This window comes from Danio rerio, chromosome 3 (genome assembly GCF_049306965.1).
Source record: "Danio rerio strain Tuebingen ecotype United States chromosome 3, GRCz12tu, whole genome shotgun sequence".
NCBI classification, from domain to species: Eukaryota; Metazoa; Chordata; class Actinopteri; order Cypriniformes; family Danionidae; genus Danio; species Danio rerio.
The window spans coordinates 26,100,249-26,121,444 of NC_133178.1; the positions used below are offsets into that span (position 1 = coordinate 26,100,249).

The following is a 21,196-nucleotide window of genomic DNA, read 5'->3' on the forward strand; positions in this document are numbered from 1 at the left end:
ACAAACCATGACTCAGGTTTAGGACTATTGGATTATGGAGATTGGATATTGCCGCTCGTTTTGTGTCCTATTTTTCTATTATGCTCATATAAAACTATTATAGGTCCATATAACCTCTCACTACTTAACACAGATTTCTGGAATACTTGATTTTGCAGGTGACTGGTAGTTAGGATTGGAGGGTGGATGTGGTGTTTGAAGTGGAGGAAGCAATCGATATTGAATCCAAATTTCTAAAGGTTCTTAAATCAAGAAGCATTTTCTATAAAAGTAAAAATTATTGTTATGTTTTTAGAAAAAGTAAAAATTAAGCTAGTTTCTACTATATGAATAAAACTAAAACTAGTTATTTTAACCTCTTAATTTGCTGTGAGGGTATGTTATGTACTGTATGTAAACACATGAGAAAAATTATCAATTCTAATATATAATGTATAAACTCAACATTACATATCCTGCGACATGACTATTGCTATTGATCACATTGTGACATCGATGCTGAAATGATATATTGTGCAGCCCTAATCTGTTATGCCCGTCTGTCTTTAATCTGCAAGAAAAATTGGCTGGATGTACATTATCCCTTACTTACATCTCATTCAAAATATATATCCTACAAGCTCAAAATACTGACCATTCCCAACAGAAACAGACATGTACGTCCCTTCCTTATTAATTTCCATCTCCAGTGTCAGGGTCACCACATAGCAGGTGATGGGGCATTGTGGTCTGTGCTCCTGTATGGCTGCCGGCAGACCTGTGCTTAGAGATGAGTACCCGAGTCACATGAGATGATGAAAGTGCAGCGGGAATTTGGTGGCAACTTCCTGGTGATCGGGCTTGGTTTGGGTCAGCACTGAAAGGACAGCAGCATATGCTGTGCCGGGGGAATAATTAAGTGTGGCAGACACCCGGGAGCAGAAGAGATGTGGTTGCTTATTCTCAGTGTCCTTCAGACACACTTCGGCCCCATAATGGGCCTTCTGGGTAGGCTGCTGAAGGTCAAATACTGCGCTGTCAATATGAAGGGTGGCTAAAGCGCTGGGAGATCAGGAATATGCCAGGGGTAGGGCTGTATTTTAAAGACATTGGCTAAATGTAGAAAGTTCCTTGCCCTCTATCAGCTGCAAGATATAGTATGTGACTTGTTTACAGCTATGCCATTTTCACATTACTTCTCAGCAGAATGTTTTTGATTTTAATATTGCTTCTTCTGATACAAGCATGATCCCTGTACAAAAATTACCCGATACAAGAATTACCCTCCATTGCAGGATGTTGTCTCTAGGTAGAGCGTTTTCTGAAATGTTCAAGAACCGCATAAAAGATGAAAATTAAATGGTTTATTATGAAGAAATTGCTTTGAATTAATTGATTTAAGCAAAATAAAAGTTTGTATGGCATGTTGCACTGAAGAAGATGCTGTGTAGCAGAAATGATCTAATTATAACTTAATTTAATAAAAAATTGTGATTTAAAAATTAAGTAAAACATGGTTATCTTGGTTTAAGTTATAATTAACTCAAAACACTTATGTTAATATGTTAATATTAACTTATGTTAATATATTAAACTTATGGTATATAGTTAGTCAGAACTATTAGCCCCCCCTGAATTATTAGCCCCCTGTTTTTTTTCCATAATTTTTGTTTTATAGAGCCGAATTTTCTTCAACTTATTTCTAAACATAATAGTTTAAATAACTCATCTCTAATAACTGAATTTTTTTTATCTTTGCCATGATGTCAGTAAATAATATTCTACTAGATATTTTTCGAGACTTCTATACAGCTTAAAGTGACATTTAAAGGCTTAACTAGGTTAATCAGGTTAACTAGGCAGGTTAGGATAATTAAGCAAGTTATTGTATAACGGTTTCACACTATCGAAAAAAATATAGAGGCTAATAATTTTGACCTTAAAATGGGTTTTAAAAAATTAAAAATTGCTTTTATTTTCATAATTGCTTTCTCCAGAAGAAAAAAAATATGATCACACTGTGAAATTCCTTGCTCTGTTACACATAATTTGGGAAGTATTAAAAAAAATAAATAAATCAAAAGGGGCTAATATTTCTGACTTCAAGTGTGTGTGTTTGTGTATATGCGCGTATCGAACCAGTGACCTTCTTGCTGTGAGGCGGCAGTGCTACCTAATGTGCCACCTCCCAGATAAAACATTTAGACATTTAACATGTAGATTAAATATATAATATAGTGTACTGTGAATGTATTTACTGTACATGACATTATCTAATCAAGTATCTCTTTAGTATTTAGCAACTTAACGTTTAAGTAGCTTAAAAGTTATGGAAAATGTGGATGTCAATTCTGTCTGTTACATTAAAACTTTATGCAAATAAAAACATGTCTTAAGAACTTGTTATAAAAACACCATAGACAGGGTTCAAATGCAGGGCTCAAGCAAAACCAGAATTAGGTCATAAATAGGACATTTAAGTAAATGAATCAATGAAAAGTGTTGTAAAAAACATACAAATCAACAAACAAAAAAACTTACTGATGTCCTGAGATACAGTAGATACTGATGTATCTTGAGACAAAACAAAAGCACTGATATATTTTATAGTTTCTTTCAATAGTCTGACCTCAGTCCCCAATATTTTTTTTTCCAAAAATTGTTTTGAAATCGATTTGATGTTAGTAGTATAAAAAAGTAATGCACCCATACTTCACACAGTGGTTAAGTATATCCACTGTGCAGCTCATGCCTCCCATTCTCTCTCTCTCTCTCTCTTTCACTTTGAAACATTTAAATACTGTTTTTATATAACTGCATTAATCGAAACTGTACGAGAGCTTTGCAATTATAGTGATTATGGAATGAGAACGATCACCATTTTTCTTTCTGGCAGGCAGGTGTGTATATTACCGCCGTCCTGAAAATGGTAGCTGATTCTCTTTGTTCCAACAATTCATTAATCTGCCAATAGCATAGTTAAATAAATGACAGCACACTAATGAATAGCGGTGTTTCAGTCTGTTTTGTTGAAGATGAGAATGTAGATTTGCACTGCTACCAAGTGTGTTGCATCTAAATGCTAAGTGTCATTAATCAAGGTGCCGGTGGCATTATAAAAACTAACAGGCTTTATTGCAGATTGCATTGCTTACACTCACTAACTGCATTAATGTAGGTTGTTTAAAAAATAAGGCAGAAAGAAAAGTTGTGATAGTTAATCTATACAATAAGTTATATTACAGCTAAAAAGAGTTAAATAATGAAAATGTGAGTTGAACTGTGTCTTGATTTACATTTAAATCCATTTCAAATTAAATCAATTTTTCACAAATAATACATATATGCATTCATACACACATGCAGTTGAAGTCAGAATAAATTAACCTCCTGAATTATAAGCCCCCCTGTTTATTTTTTTCCCCAATTTCTGTTTTACAGAGAGAAGATTTTTTCAACACATTTCTAAAAGTAATAGTTTTAATAACTCATTTCTAATAACGGATTTATTTTATCTTTGCCGTGGTGACAGTAAATAATATTTGACTAGATATTTTTCAACATACTTCTATACAGCTTAAAGTGACATTTAAAGGCTTAACTAGGTTAATTAGGTTAACTAGGCTGGTCAGGGTAATTAGGCCAAGCATCGTTATTGTTTAACGATAGTATAATGATGGTTTGTTCTGTAGACTATGTAAAAAGATAACTTAAAGGGGCTAATAATTTTGACCTTTAAATGCTTTTTAAAAAATAAAAAAACTGCTTTTATTCTTGCCAAAATAAAACAAATAAGACTTTCTCCAGAAGAAAAAATATTATTCGACATACTGTGAAAATGTCCTTGCCCTGTTAAACATCATTTGGAAAACATATATACGTATAAAAAGAAAAAAAATTAAAAAGGGGGTTTAATATTTCTGATTTCCACTGTACATACAGATATGCATAGATACATAAATTAAAAATTTCCAATTTGTCTTTACTGGGTAAGGATGTTTATGGATAAGATAAAAATTATCCAAAATTTCTAAAATACAGTCAACGGACATGGCAAAATGTGGTTCGCTTTATTTACAACGATAAAGGTAGGAAAAAAAGGATACTTAATCACTCAAAGTATATTCACAAATGGGTACAAAAATGCAAAAGAAACAAATAAACAAATTGAAATAAACCTTACAGAGTGAAGGAAATTAAGCTGTTGTAAATAAAAAATAAAATAAAATAAAATGAAACATGCTAACTAAATTCTCGTTCCCAGTGTTGGGTTGCAGCTGAAGAGGCATCCGCTGCGTAAAACATCTGCTGGATAAGTTGGCGATTTATTCCAATGTGGCGACCCCTGATTAATAAAGGGACTAAGCTGAAAAAAAAATGAATGTATGAATAAATGAACTAAAAGAGAAAGCTGAAAATATAAAAAGAAAACATCTGCGGCTTCACACACTGTTCAGATGGCGCTCTGTGGCACGACAGAAATAAGAACCGTGTCCTGAGTCATGGCTGGGCACCGCAGACAGGCGCCGACTTGCGGCGCCAGTGTATGTACCCTGATAGAAACCTATGTTTAGAATTCTAAAAAGCATGGCACTGAGTGGCGTGACCTGGTGTGCAACCTGCTTCAGTCAAGTTCATTATTTCCAATGGAGGTATGCGCACATGATTCAACATGCTCGTACTTTTTAGCTGCACCTAGTTAGGATGACAGGGAACTTCTGTGACCACGGAAAATGCAAATGACTGAAGTTTAAGGAAGACGCAATGAAAAGTACACTGTTTGTAACTTTAGGTGGGTTTGCAAACATATGGCGCCTATGAGAGCAATCATGTGGTGAATGTTGATCCGCCAGCTGAGATCAATCGAGTGTTTTTGGAGTAAGTGCTGAAAGACTTGGTGGATCAGCTGTTTTAAATGGCTCGAATCTTGATACGTTTCATTCACTGCATGTTCAGACCAAATGGCCACTAAATGTAAAATCTCTGTTGCTCAGGATATGGTAGGATTATGGTAATGCGCACCTGTCAAACAATATTGGTGAACGGGGGGGACCACGCTCCTACGTCATGTTGCAGTCAGTCTCAAAACCGCACTGCGATGACACAGCACATTTCGAATGCATTCTTCGGAGAATGCAGCCTCTGAAATGAGGCACAGCTCATGTCTTCATGCCTAAATGCATTGAGTTGCTGCCATATATTGGCTAATTAGACATTTGCGTTAACGAGCAGTTGGACAGGTGTACCTCATAAAGTGGCCAGAGATTGTATATCGCAGCAGAACAAAACCGTGCAATGCCAGATTATTCTAATATTGTGCAGCCTTAGCTTGATGAATAATGATGATATAAAATGAAAAATCGTGGATGGTTATATCAAATTGAATAAAACGGATGACATGATTAGAACAGAACAGTACCCAAACAACTGCGAGACCAATAGAGGTTTAAATCTGCTTACTTTTTAAGCAACCCTGAAGCTCCCGGCTTTAGAACCAGTGCTTTAAAGTTATACACATTCATCTGACTCCCAACATGCCATACAGTATTTCTGAGACTAAAGTTAAAGAAATTTTTCCTTCCAGTGCTCCGTCAATTTTAGCTACAAACTGAATGACAATACCTTAAAATAAGCGCTAACATTTATCACCGCTTTTGAGCTGGAAATAAGCTGGAATCAGCAGTTTTGAGGGAAATGATAATTTGCTTCCTTGGCAGAAGTTTTCAAGACATTTAGAGAAGTTGAAGAGTTTTCGACCTCAAGGTAAAAAGCTGTCATTTTATGTGTTTTTTTTTTTTCAAAGTTGGACAGCTGGAATATCCACCTAACTCAGATAACAGGAGCAGCGCTCAGTCCATTCGAAGGATGATCCCAGCCACAAATCTATAATACTCACTCTGAACTCTAAGTACAGAGCCACTGTTGATGGCCAGGTCATTTGAAAGATTGCAAAGGCCCACGGTGGTGCTTTATGGAGCCGTAAATCTCCAGAGATCTACATGAGGCTGTCCAGGCAGATTGCCCACCTATATTTTAAGGTCCGAGATGAATGAAAGAAGCTGTCCAGTCCCTTTAGTGTGCTTTAAAGCCATCAACTTCAGTGGTGTCTCTGCTACAGTTACTCATACTTGTCTTTGGCCATATATATAGATTGCAAGGTGCAAGGGACACAGCTCCATTTTTTTTCTTACACGTGACACTGATCTGGTTTAACCAACAATTATGGAGGCAGGGAAAAAGCAAAGATTCATTTCTTTTCAGATTGCTTTCAGGTGTCATTCATATGTTATATGTCATATATGACCATTTACATCCAATGGTGTAAAGTAACAAACTACAAATCCTCAAATGACTGTAATTGATTAATTTTTCTCAGGAATTGTAATTTGCTGAGTGGTTTTTATTTGTTTTTTGTCTGTGGTAATTGGCTAAAGTAGAAAAATGAGTCCTGCGATTCCTGTCCAATCAAGACATGGGCGCTTTATAAATGCAGCAAACCTTTTGGAAGCATTAAAAATATCCAAGAAGATGTTCAAAATCTTTACACGCTATGACCTAGCAACTTTTTATAGACTGCATGTCACTAATGAGAAAATGAAGGGTGTTGACTGTATGATTGCTGAAATCACCAAACAGCCTTAAACAATCACTAAATGAAGAATGGAAGTAAGATGGTATAAGGGAAGGACCGAACTAATGAAGGAGGGAAGAACCAAATGAAAGAAGGAAGGATTTAAGGAAGGACTGAATGGACGAAGGAAGGAAGGAACAAACGAACGAATGAATGAACAAGGGACCTAATGAAGGAAGGAACAAAAGAATGAATGAGTGAGTGAATGAAGGACCAAAAGAATGAACGAATAAATGAGTGAGTGAATAAATGAAGGGAGGAATGAAGGAAGGAATGAATGAATGAATGAATGAATGAATGGAGGAACAGATGAACGAATGAATGAATCAATGAATCAATGAATCAATGAATGAATGGAGGGAGGAAAAAGGAAGGAAAAAATGAAGGAAAAAACAATTGAAGGGAAAGGACAGAACGAACATACAATGAAAGGAAGGAAGGAACAAACAAACGAAAGGATATAGGATGATAAACTGAATTCACTACAGCATGTTAAGTTTACACATGCCTTCACAAACTGCATGTAAAAACATCGTTTTACATTGTAATACTTACTACTAACTACTCTTAAAAGAGCTACTATTTACTGTGAGTAATGCTTACAGCAGATAGTTTTACTTGCACTACATTTTTGGGCAAGTAATAGTACTTTTGAGTGATTTTTCTGTACTCTTTCCACCACTGTTCACATCTGCCATGTAAGCAGGTTGAATATTCACCTGACAATGCAAGTCATATGTCTCTGGAAAATGGTAAAAAATAATGTCAATTTTGATGTTGAATTTTGCAAAGGTCCATAAATCTCACTCACAAATTACACAAAAAATGTGTTTATATATATTTTATTTTTCATGCAAAACAAGCTGACTTGTTTTGACTTTATGCATTTAAGCAGACTGATAAGGAGAGAGAAAGAGAGTGTTCACACATTGTGCTCACACATTGTGTAAACAAAAAAAAAATTGCTTATCATGTCAACAATTTTGTCAAACTGTGCATAAATCATATCACAAATGCTTAAAGGTCTAAAAAGCCTTGAATAAAAGAACATAACTCAATATGAGCTTTTTGTCATAACCTAGGTTTTTCCATTTGATGATTGTGTATTGATAAATATAATTAGCAGCAGTATTGAATGAGTCAATGAGAGAGTGGGAAAGAAAGAACTAACATGGGGCTTTATTTTCATGATCTAAGTGCATGGTCTAAAGAACAGTGCGCAAGTGCACTAGGGTGTTTCCAAATGCAAATACGCTCAAAGTTCAATGCAAAGGGAGACATTGGCTTTTACAGACATAGATTGGCAAAGCCTACAGCGAACAAAGTTTGGGGTCTACAAAAAATACATGCGGGCTAGTGAGATCACAAATGCTTCAGGTTACATGCATTCACCACACACATACACCAAAGAGGCATGGTCAGAGGCAATGTAATGTTGAAGCAGAGAAAGCCAAAATGCTGTACAAATGCTGCTATTTCCCCAGAGCTTGTTCTTTTTCTCTGTATTTAGGCTTCCAAAGGACATGACACGAAGAGAGAGGTGCTTACAATCTAATTTTAATTATGTTCTACAGAATTATAAAAAATATATATAGCTAGCATTTGACAAAGGAGAGCTTCCAGAATCTCCCCCAGTTCAGTGCTGGATTCAGCTAAAACTCCTCAAAGAAGGAGCAGCTCCAACCACAATAAAAGAAGCTGTGGATTGTACGTGTATTTATTTGTTAAAATGTATCTATTACATGCTACAGCATACTGTTAACACTAGATAGTATGCAAGGACATAAACAAGGAAACAACAGGAAATGCTGTTTGGCACCGCTAATAATTTAGCTACAAATTAATATTTATCTGTCAAACTGCTGTATAGCACCCACAATCTTCAGCAGCGCTGCAGTGTCTCTCTATGCGGCCACTTTTCCCTGCATTCTACATCTTAAAAAACAAACTTGCAAAACATAAGTGAATGTTTCATGTTACTTACACATGCTTATAATCCAATTAAATGTGAAAGACCCTTGTCAGATTTTATTTCAGAGATCAAGTGTGAGGTTTTGCTGTGTCCTGTCTGATTCAAGTTCAAACTGATATGGCTAATAGCTACACTGATTGACGTTATTTACACAGCAGGGACAAAGAGCTTGCTTGGGGGCATAACGCTTTTCCTGGTGATGTGGAGCTGATTAGCAAAACACAACACATTAGCTGACCAATCAGAGCCTCCTGGGGCCACACACATGAGCACACATTGGTTTGCATAAACACAATCAAGCCTTCAAAATACACCGTGAACCACCCTTTTTAACTATTTTAAGGACAGGAAAAAGGATTGGCGCATGGTCTAAATTGGTTGTAGGTGTGTTTTTGGCATAGCGTGCATTAAACCAATTAGAGTATTATCTCCCATTCTCTTTAAGAGCAAGTTGAGGTCACACTGTAGTGGATTCGATATTTACATGATGGACATTTTAAATGGAAAAACTGAACGCTTCAGTAGCGATGAAACAGATGTGCAATTAGCCAATGTCATTCGTCTTTACTGCAAATAGGTAGCTGCCATCCATTGTGACAGGTAGGCTTTTTTAATTTATGTAGTCAGTATAAATAATTTACTTTTTAGTCTTTTTATTTTTCATATTTAAAGGTATTTGTTTGCTGCTGTGCATCCCTGTATGTGTAATAAGCAATGTGTAGTCACACTGTGGACATGCCTATAGGCAAATATTACTAATGTACTCTTATAATACATAACATATATATATAAAAACTGCTTTTAGTTGTTCAGTGGCACTCCAATTCAGTTGCATTTAAAATAGCAATGTGACAAAAATATGCCTTAACACAACTTCTTTTTAGACCCACAGCCCATGGGCACACAGATGGGTGCAAATGCACTTGCTATTAAAACGACATGGAGCAGGATGTGAAAATGATACCTGCATCAGGCTGAAACTAGCAAAACAAACACTTGAGTTGTACCTAGTGCCACATTACGCAATGGGTATGATAGGGCCCATTGTGCTTTAGGTTGATATGCAGATTTAAAAAAATACATTCAAACTGATTTAAGGAAGAACAGATTAAACTATAGAGAGCAAGGAAAGAGTGCTATCTTTTATTAGACCTATATTCACTATAGCTATGATTGCTTGATGCTTAAATTAGCAAAAGTAAAACAATGTCATCCTTGGGTTGTTTTGGCAAGTAGTGTAAATAGTATAGATAAATAGAGAAGTATATACCTGCACTGTAAATGCAAGCAGCATTCACGTGTGATTAATGACAGGGGGTTTTCACATCTCAATGATCAGACCTCAATCGCTTCTCTTCTCTCTTGAATTCTAGCCCTAAAACTGAACAGGTTTCCTCTGCTACCACACACAAACACACCTAAAAATAGACAGTGTCTCAGTGCGGCAATTATTTATCGGGTCAGTCCGGAGGGGGGTGGATTGCAGCGACACCCGGATATTAGAGCAAGGACCCTGGACCGCATCCACAGCGGAGAAGAGCATTTTACAGCTAACAAGCCCTTTGGGAGAAGAGAGCAAGCATTGATTAAGCGAATACTGCTGCTGCTTTTGGTCATTATATTGTGTTCGATAAAATATAGCTGGAGCAGGAGCTGGAACTGGGGCTGGCAGAGCCTGGCTCACCGAAGAGATGCTGAGACAGCAGAGCTGCTACTCTCCTGTACTTTTCATCTCCGTCTCTGTCAGCAGTAAGGCCTTGTGGGAAAATGACACTTTTGCAAAATCAACCCTCAAATTATTACATAAGCAGTCTGTTTAATTAAACTGAGGGAAACATTATTTCAGTGAGAATCTTCATTTACATTTTTTGAATATTATTATAATTATATTTATTGATAATATTGCTACTAGTAGTATTAATAATAATAATTATTATTATTACAATTATAATAGTAATAAAATAATCTGGTGTTTTTTCTTTAAATATTTTTGTTCCTATCATATTTATATTTTGCTGTTTATACAAAAAAATATTTTTATTGTAAATAATCATGTTTATATGATAATAATATAATTTAACATTTTTACAAATTTGTTATGATTAATCAAATTACAATGCATTGTGAGCAATAGTAGTGCAGTAGTTTGGGATTTGTACTATCTAATGCACGATTCTGGCTAAAATGGGAATCATGATTTTTTTTTTGGCTTAAAATAAAATCAATATTTTTTCGCGATTTTTGCAGATGTAAAATAGAGGTTAATATGAGTAACCTATTATTATAATTCTCCAACATACTGTAAAACAATAATAATATTGGGCCTATGTGTCTACATGTAGACTTGGAATGGTGGACTTGAATAGACTTTTAATTTGTCCTGTTCGTTAATGCCAATAAAGCGATTACATCATAATGCAACCATTAAAAATTCTGAAGATGAATTATTATGTTTGGGACATATGCTTGACATTTGTCATTGACAATATTATTAGACTTTTTTTTTTTTTACTGGTAAAATGAGACATTTGTCATTATGAGATTCCCTCCTGCATTATATTCAAAATTATATAAGCTAAAGTGGTTATACTGACACTGTTAAACATTTATTTATTATTTATTATAACACGCTGTGTTTGCTACAAAAGAAAACATTTATTAAATGCTTGTTGTAATCATAACTCTAAAATGTGATATGATCATTTTAATTATGTGCGCACTTTCAGTTTCACTTTCACTGCCAAGTGCGCTCATGTCATGGCTGCCGTCACTTTGAGAAAAAGAGAACCATACATGCAAATCATACTTCCCGCACTGCCCCTGAACGATCACTCTGTGCAACAAACTGAACCTTATTTTATCACTTTATTACTTGGTATTCATATTCTATACAAATTGTATGAAATATAATTAATTGTATGTGTGTGTTTGTGTGTGTATATATGTGTGTGTGTGTGTGTGTGTGTGTGTGTATATATATATATATATAATATTAAACAAAATGTAACAACTAAAAAAAACAGTGTAATAATTAATAATTTCTCTACATTTTGCTATTTAAACAAATTATACATTTTATTCGGAGTAAATTAATAAATAACAATAAAGTGTACCTTCAGCTTTCTTTTACCACTTATTGTAGTTCATTTTACTTGTATTGCATATTTAATTTTAATACTACGCGTTTTATTAAATGTATCAAATTCTTACAAATAAATAACTTAGCAATAATTTAGTATTTATTAAAATTTTTACTACTAATAATTAATATTCATTATAATTTATTAATTTATTTTCCTTTTGGCTTAGTCCCTTTATTAATCCAGGGTCGCCACAACCGAATGAACCACCAACTTATCTAGCATATGTTTTACACAGTGAATGTCCTTTCTGCCGCAACCCAGCACTGGGAAACACCCAAACACTCCTGCATTCACACACATGTGCTATAGGTGAATTGAATAAGCTAATTTGGCTGTAGCGCATGTCTTTGGACTTGTGGGGGAAACCAGAGCACCCAGAGGAAATCCACACCAACATGGGGAGGACATGCACATTCCACACAGAAATGCCAACTGACCCAGCCGGGCCTCAAACCAGCGACCTTCTTGGCGATTGTGCTACCCACTAATAATAATTGAAATAATAAATGGAAATTTTTGTTGCTGACATAATATAAGAGAGACAAAGTAATCAAATAAAATAATTATAGTAATACTTATTTGACAGAGCACAATCTGGATTTACACTGTGGATTTAGTGCTGTTTACCAACCTTCATGAAGAACTAAGTAAAAGGAATGATGAAAGTCTTCAGCAGCTCATGATCAGGAGCTCCAAGCATTTGTCAGGCAGGTGGAAGAAATGTTCTAGGTCAGCGGAGCTACTAGGAGCTGGTCAGACAGCGAATGTCAGGCCATTACAGTGATTAGCCGAGACCCGCGAGTGTCATCTGACAGGCTCTACTAATGAAGCATGAAGACAGGCTGAGCAAGATGACAGGACAGGCCTCTGTTCCAGTGTCCCCTCCACAGCCTGACAGCTCAGCCATCATCCAGACAACATACATGTCCCTTCACTTCCCTCCCTCACAGGCTACGACCCACTGGAAACATAGCACTGAGCTCTCGGTTTTAGGTTTCAAAACTTACAGTAGCACTGGGGACATTTCAGGCATCAGCAATCAATCCTGACCTGTCGCCTTTACATGGAGATGCAGTATGAAGAACAAAAGCAGCACAACAGGAGCATAAAGTCCATGTGAAATCAAAATCTACAATGTTTACGTTGTTAGGGCACATTGTTTTTCTTTAGGTAAATAGTAACGCATGCAGATAATCCACTGCAAAAAAAGTAAGGCTTTAATCAAAGTCTGTCTGACCATTTGCTTCCGATGTTTGGAGAGGCGGTCCTTTTCTGATGATGTCAGTCTGATGGCTTCAGCCACAATATTCTAAAACACCCCCTTTTACTGTTAGTTTGCTATTTAGGAACAGTGCCCTAAAAGAAAGACCAGCCCTAACTCATTATTCCATTTTAGTTCCTTTTTTTTATTATTGTTAACAAATCATACAGGCTGAAAAAACAATATAATTAAATATATTAATTCAACTTGTCCAAATTATGTGGAGGCAGCCAATGTTAGGCTAGTAGTTTTATTGCAGAAGTTAAGACAGCCAGCCAAACAGCTTTTAGTAGCTTGGTGAGATTCAACGTAGAATCATCGCTCTGTAAAATAATGGAAGGACTAAATGGTACAGGATATTTAATAATTTCAGAAAAGATAACAGACCTCATTCCAAAATTTTTGTACTTTTCCACATTCCCACATCATATGAAAAAAAAGATTCCTGGTCAGGACATTTATCACAGGGAGGACTATAGGAGACATTGATACAATAACTTTTGTTATAGAACCTTCTGGACCCCACTCAAAAGACATAGTAAATGAGTTGGTGAGCATCAAAGTATTGAAATAAAATTATCAGCAACTTCCGCTTCTTGCAGACTTTTAAAGAGTTAGTTTACTCAAATTAAATTTACTCAATTTACTGACCCTTTTGTCATTACAAAGCTTGATGGGTTTTTTTTCTTTCTGTTGAACGCAAAAGAAGATATTTTGAAGACTGTTAAAAACTAGTCATTGTCATCCATAGTAGGAAAAAAAACACCATGTACAGTAAGTTAATGTCTGCCAGTTTCTTCTGGAAGAAAAATGCTAGAAGGTTTGGAACAAGTGGAGGATGAGTGATTGATTTTTGAAGAAGAAGAATTTTCATTAAACTCACCATATGGACCACATGAAATCTAATAAGAAATGCATGAATAATTATTTGTATGGTTCTTTTCGATTTTAGAAGAGTATTAAACCAATCATGTATCAAAGGCAAAGTCTATTGAATAAAATAAGGTTTTACTACTACACAGTTTGTATGCAAGTAGGGCTTAATGATATACAACCCCAAATCAGTTGGGACTGTATGGAAAACACATATAAAAAAAAGAAAGTAGTGATTTCCACATTTACTATGACTTGTATTTTATTGCAAACAATATGGACACAACATATTTTATGTTTTGTCTGAAAAACCTCTGTTAATTTGTAAATATATATATTTTCCTGTCATTCAGACCTGTAACACGTTCCAAAAAAAGGGTCCATGACAAAGAGTTAATTTCTCTGTTTATTATATTTTAATCCACGCTATACATTATAAACTAATAAATACGCAAAAACACATTTGTGTGGACCTACGTGCATTTTGGGTAGTTTATTATGTGGGAAGTACATGTTTGTTTTGCTTTACGGTTGTTGTGCAAGTTTTAAAACTGTATGAATAAGTGTGCCTACATAGTATTATCATAAAACATATTTAAATAAGTCTATCGTGCAAGTGCATACAACCCAGCGCTTACCTTAGGAATAGATGACAGAAATGAGGCTTAAGGGACATCTATATCCCTGCAAGTTCCATGGACACAGAACAACATTCAATATTCTTCTTTTTTTTTTTTTTTTTCGTGAAGTACAGCAAAAAGCAACCTATACAGTCGCATATGCTATACATTTTGAGGAGTGTAAATATCGCAGTGATAACATAGTTTAATGTGTTCAAATAAAGAAAAAATAACAAAAAATCAACTGATCACATTAAAATGACAGGTAACATATGTGTTTTTTTACAAATTTATTCAAACATTTGCATTACTGAGAGCAGGAAAGAGACAGCCTGCACTGCACTGGTAAACAGTAGCTATCTTCATAAAATTGTTTAAATATAATTATTGATCAACAAATTAATCTGTGACTATCTTTACACTTGAACGCATTATCTACACACAATATAAATTACCAATTAAAAAAATACTACAAACTATAAAACACTCTTAATGAAAACACTTAAATAACAGAAAAATCCAAATGCCCAATGCAAGCGGCCTGCGTTCCTTTTCAAAGAAGCATAATTAATTTGAAAAATCAAGAGTGTGATGTGACTAATGTGTTTTATGTTGTGGAATAACATGTGAAAGTATATTGTGGTAGCCACAAACCTTATATAAGCTATTTAAATTGAAATCCCATTCAAAAAACCCATACACTTTGCGACAAGGTAACCAGAACTGCTAAAATGCTAACTCTGGTTTTTGCATACAAATTGACATCATAGTTCCTCCACTATCACCTTATAGGCATAAAGACAAACCTTTGTCAAGTACCACAATACATGGTTACATAGTAAATTGTCAGTTTAAGCTGTACTGTGCCAAAAGGAAGCCCTGTGTTAACAACGTCCAGTTGCAATATCAACTTCTCTGGAGGCATCTTGGGTGAACCATCAAACCGTGGAAATGTGTACTGTGATCATGAATCAGTATTTCAGATATTTTTAGGAGTAATGGACACCGTGTGCTCCGAGCCAAAGAAGAAAAGGATTATCAAGACTGTTAACAGCAACAAGTGTATACAAACAATATACAAACACACACACTTCTCTCACATCGCATGCACTTGTTAAACCAGTGGTGTACTAAGTACTAATAAGTATTACATAATGGCTAAAAAATGGTTTATTCCTGTTTCAAACCAAACCAACTCTGCTACCTATGTACATACAAATAATTTTACTGCCCAAAGTGATACAGATTTATACTCTTGTGTATGACCCACCTTGAGTGCCCTTCACCATAATAGCGGTTGCTTTTGGACAGGGGGAGCAGCTGAGCACTTTTACATGTTGCAGTGATGGATTAAATTATATATGTTTTAGATGCAGATTTGAATGATTATATTGTAATGCGGGGAGATGGAGCTGAAATTGTCCTAGCCTTTGTAACCGACATGGGAAGGTAATTCATGCAAAATCTCATTGCACCTTTATTTGGGAGTCAGACACCCAAATTACTTATGAATAGCCCATCTAGAGAGAGCAAACGTTTCAAGCTGACAGCCTCATGAATAACCCAAATGAAAATGGAGCCAACTATTCGTGACCTTTGCTGTCCTGGAAAACACGGCACTATTTGCAAGCCGACGGCATTTCATCCTTTCAAACTATGTAAAATGCATTTCGGTAAGGCAATTAAAATTTGTATGTTTTTTGAGGTGATGCAGAGTGTTTTATAGTTGTTGTAAATAAACATTCCCGTCTCTTTTAAACAATTGCAGCATTATTTGCTTTTGGAATGTTTTGATATTGTTTGTAAGAAGCGCACAGTCTTTTATCATTGTTTACTGGTGCTTACTAGACATCTCTAAACTCATTCCTCCTGCCTCATGATCAGTGTTTTGTTTGCTCTTCTTTGTTTTGAATAAGTAATATCATGGGCTTGAATATATTTATCAGTCGCAGAGATTAACTTCATTCTCGAATCAGCAAATTAATTTTGTTAGCTTTTCATTATGCAGGGTGCATTGGGGCAGGTAACTACCTGACAACGCAGCTGATTTTTTTTTTTTGTAAATCAGAATACATTAGACAGAAATTAATTGGATAATTTGTCATTGAATATTCTCCAAAGTTAAGTGATTTAAATGTACTGAAGCTATGAATTTAAACATCACATTTGTGACTTAATGAAGATTGACTGAACAGCCAGTAAAAGTAATCCATTTCTGATATTTAAATAAAACATTATTATTTTTAAAATGATTATTTAAGATGTCATTCAGTGTAACAGTTGGTTAAATGGCAACAAATCTTGCCAGACATATTATAATGAGAATCATTTAACAACATATTAAAATACCCTATCTAGTGTATCCACAAATTAATAACAAATTGTAGATGAAATGCAGTGAACACACATGGTGGCTTCTAGAGGCTTGAAACCACTCTTTGGGAGCACAGCCGTTCATGACTGAGAGGTAATAATACTGGACCACTTTGATGATGAACTTTGGCTGAGGGATTTTAGAATGACCAAAACCAAGTTTCAGTTGTTGTGCAATGTGGTCAGTCTGCTTTCATTTATGCTTTCCCATCCCATTTTTACGAGCACATGATGTATTAAAGCAAAACCGCATGACTTTTTATGCCCATGCTGGAATTAATTTGGTAGAATGTGTTTCAATCATAGTTTATAAACCTTTCTTCTTATCTGGTGCTATCTGATCTTCTTATCTTTATGCTATTCAGTTATGCTCATTTTCACAATGTGCAGATGTTGGTGTAGGTGGATAAATTTGAGCAATGAACACCTTTAAAACTTAAAGTGTTCTTTTATGATTAATCCAGGTGCATTTGAAAATGATGCTATCCTTTCTAAACGCTGTCAACACTGGTGTTTTCAAGCGTTCTCCTAAAGTTAGTCATTTATACATTAATGTCAGTAAATACAAATATAATTTTGATACACATGCATAAATAAAACATACAAAAAAACTCATTAAGATAAGTGAGAGACTAGACATTGTTAAGTTCTCACTGTGATCTTTTATTAGTCATTTTAATTGAAAAAATACGTTTATTAGTCATTATTTGTCATTTTCATTACAGTGATTCATTCATACAGAAATGTCAGGAAATGCAAATATCACTTTGATACACATGAGTAAAACAAACAGAAAAAAACTCAAAACGACAAGTGAGAAACCAGACATGGTAAAGTTCTCAGTTTTTTATTAGTCATCTTAATTTAAAAATGACCTTTTATTTGTCTTTTTTTTTTTTTTTCGTTTTCATTACAGTGATTTAATTAGCAAAATATCTCTCCTCTGACTGGGTCACCCGGTTTATACTCAACTGCCATTCCACATCATCTAAACTATACTTGCCTTCATTTTTTGCTTCAGGATACGGCTCGGCGATAATTTGAAAAGTAATCGAAATCGACATTCAGAACTTATAATCGATCCAATTTTTCCAGGACGATTTTTTTCAATTACTTTCCTTAGGTGTCACGTGACCTCACTTTGTTAACGGCTGTGGCTGATTTTTACCTCTGCAGCCACATCTGATCTCTGGTCAAGTAGAATTCCCATTCTTGAGTCTTACTTTGCACTTCATTGATACTGATTTCTAAGCTGCGCCAGAGATGCATTAAGACAGCATATTTTCCATGACACTAAAACTACTATTCACATTAAAATATTTGTTTATAGAAGATGCAAGAAATGCACAGTTTAAAATATTATTTACAGTATATACAAGTATTTTATTTAGAAGAGATGCTGCTTATTTTCTACTTTTAAGATGAAAAACACTGAAAACTATTAATTTTGCTTTTTAAAAGTTCAAGTTATTTGTTTTCATTTTTTAATAAGAAAAAAATTTAGTTGCTCAACATTAAAATAATCAAAGTTTGAAGATAGTGTGCGTTTCCCTATATTATTTTAAAATCAAGTAATGAAACCTTTATTCAGAAGTGTCTCACTTGTAATATATGAGCATATTTATTGTTCAAAACTTGTCAGTAAACTATGAGGATTAACAAAAAATAAATAAATAAATAAATAAAATAACGGTTCATTAATCTTAATAGCGTTAAAATGTTCAATTAATCGAGATTTTGATTTTAGGCCAAATCGCCCAGCCCTACAGGACAACAATTGCATGTAAAATCTGTCATCTTCACAGGAATGTAATATCAATATTGTATAAAGTAGAACATATAGTACTGGTATAAACATACAGTATACAGTATCTGTCAGTACAATGTGTCTCACATGATTAAACATGCAAGTATACCTCCATTTGTCACAAATCGAACTAATTTTCTTTCTCAGTGTGGATGGAAGGCCAAACGCAGAAGAAAACAGTTTGATCTAGTGAGAAAACTATTTGACGTATTATCAGAAAAGTGGCTAATTCAAGTTAATTTGTACGAAAATGTATGATTTTTAAAGGGAAGCATGCTCCCAAACACCACCGCTTGACAATTATTGAGGGATAAGCAAATCGTGCTGAAATGTCTGAGTGAGGTTGGTGAGATTGCACATATTAAATTGATCTAGCCACTAGATGAAAGTTAAGAACTGCTCTGAGATTGTGTTTGAGAAAAAAAAAAATCTAAGGTATTTGTGTAGATGTAGCCATAGTGCCAGAAGTATGAAGTTTCATTAGAAATTGCACTTAATTGTTTGAACATGAAATGATTGTTTGTAGTATGCCAGTTTAAAAGGAATCGTATCATTGAACTGCAACACTTAAAATGGATTGGGTAACCAGTCAGAGGGCAGGACAAATAACCTATTACAATAAATGTCCTCTTACATCCTCGAAATCCCTCTGATATTTGAGTCTTCTTTGTAGGCAAAGAGATGAACTTGCAACTCTCTGAAGCACTGGCAGAAAATCAAAAGCACTTGTTAGGATTCCTGTGAGCAGACACTTGAGCAGACTCACACTAGAGCGGAGGTGAAGGAGAGAGAGAGAGAGAGACATTCATGTTGATGTATGACAGTCCCAGAGAGCACATTTTACACCTTGGAGGCATTGAGAGATGTCCAGGTCAAGCAGTGTCTCAGGAATTCTGGGATATAAGAAGGATGGAATCAAACGGGGAAAAAAAACAAGTGCATTTGCATTCAGTAAGTGCTAGTAAATTTTCCCCATATGGGAGATTTGCAGGATCTTTAAATGATTTTAAATCATTACATCGGTACAGTCACATCTTCATACTCTTGCTTAAATTAATTAATTAATTAAAAAATAAATAAATAAATGTATTTATTGATTTATTTATTGGTAGTGTTTTATTATTATTATTATTATTATTATTATTATTATTATTATTAGTAGTAGTAGTAGTAGTAGTAGTAGTAGTAGTAGTAGTAGCAGTAGTTTGTTTTGATGTTGTGCATTGTATATATTTATTATGAATATACACTGTAAATACACACATCCATGCACATAATTGATGAGAATGTACATTTGTTTAGATACAAAATGTATATATATGCAGGACAAATTATATATAAATTTAAATATCTATGTAACAAAATAGTTTTGTGTGTGTGTGTGTGTGTGTGTGTGTGTGTGTGTGTGTGTGTGTGTGTGTGTGTGTATCAACATATACAATATATGTGCATTAGGCATGGGCCAGTATAAGATTCTGACTGTTTGATAACTTTGGATAAAAAAATCACGGTTTCATGATATCACGGTATTGTGCTCACTGCTCTAAAATATATTCTTTTTAACTGTCTGGGTAAAAAAATCAACCTTTGTTCCCCTTTGAACACAACATATTTGTTTAAAAAATATTTTGTAACAGTAAACATGTCAGGCTTCTGCTGTCTTCATTTGTTTCAAAAACAGATTTCTTTACCATTCAAAACCGCATCTTTGGATATCTTTTCACATACCTTAGGAAAGGTATTACAGAACATTTTGATGGTTTTAAAACCTTGACTTTTCCAATTCACAGTATACCTTGAAAACAGTCATCGTCTCATGCCTAATATGCGCACAAATATATTTTGTCAAAACAATATATTTTGTTTTATTTTGTATCACAATTTGTTTTTTTTCCTCAGCACTAATAATTGTTTATTTTTTTAGTTTTTTTTTTTTTTTGGCCTTCTATTTCATTTTACAGCAAAGTGGTCAACCATTGTTGTGTTGATAAGTAAACTAAAATAAGTAAAATAAAAAGAAGAAATTATCATTTATAGAAAATTAAATGTGAATGTCCTAAATAAAATGTGTGAATGTGTCCTAAATTTGCTATTATCAATTTTGGATAAAGAATTCATATTTTTCATTCAAAAATAATAGATGTTAAAATGCATTCTATAACATTTAATGTTGTATTGATGTACAGTTGAAGTCAGAATTATTAGCCCCCTTCAGACTTTTTTATTCTCTTTTTAAATATTTCCTAAATGATGTTTAACAGAGCAAGGTAATTTGAATGAAAAATATCTAGTCAAACATTATTTCTAATAATATTCTAATATTTCTAATAACAGTCTAATAATTCAGGGGGGCTAATAATTCTGACTTCAACTGTACATTTAGATCAGAAATGCCCAAAGCAGGGCCTGTGGGCCTAAGTTGCTCCATTGTAACCTTTTATTTGGCCCACCATCCCATCTGAGAAGAGGATGAAAAGGATTGAGAGGGTTGGGGCGAATGCTTTTTGAAAAGAGATCATCATTTCTAATTTGATCTA

At 34.4% G+C, this 21,196-nt stretch overlaps 1 long non-coding RNA gene across 2 annotated transcripts in view; it reads right to left on the minus strand.

The window, feature by feature from the left end:
• Positions 1-12,688, minus strand: part of LOC141381206 (uncharacterized) — a 31,977-nt gene extending 19,289 nt beyond the window's left edge. Inside the window, exon 1 of one of the 2 annotated variants that reach the window (XR_012401004.1) lies at positions 12,357-12,688. This is a non-coding gene — a long non-coding RNA (uncharacterized lncRNA). The remainder of the gene's footprint in view (positions 1-12,356) is intronic. The other variant, XR_012401003.1, reaches the window with a different exon arrangement.
• Between the last annotated feature and the right edge of the window lie 8,508 nt (positions 12,689-21,196).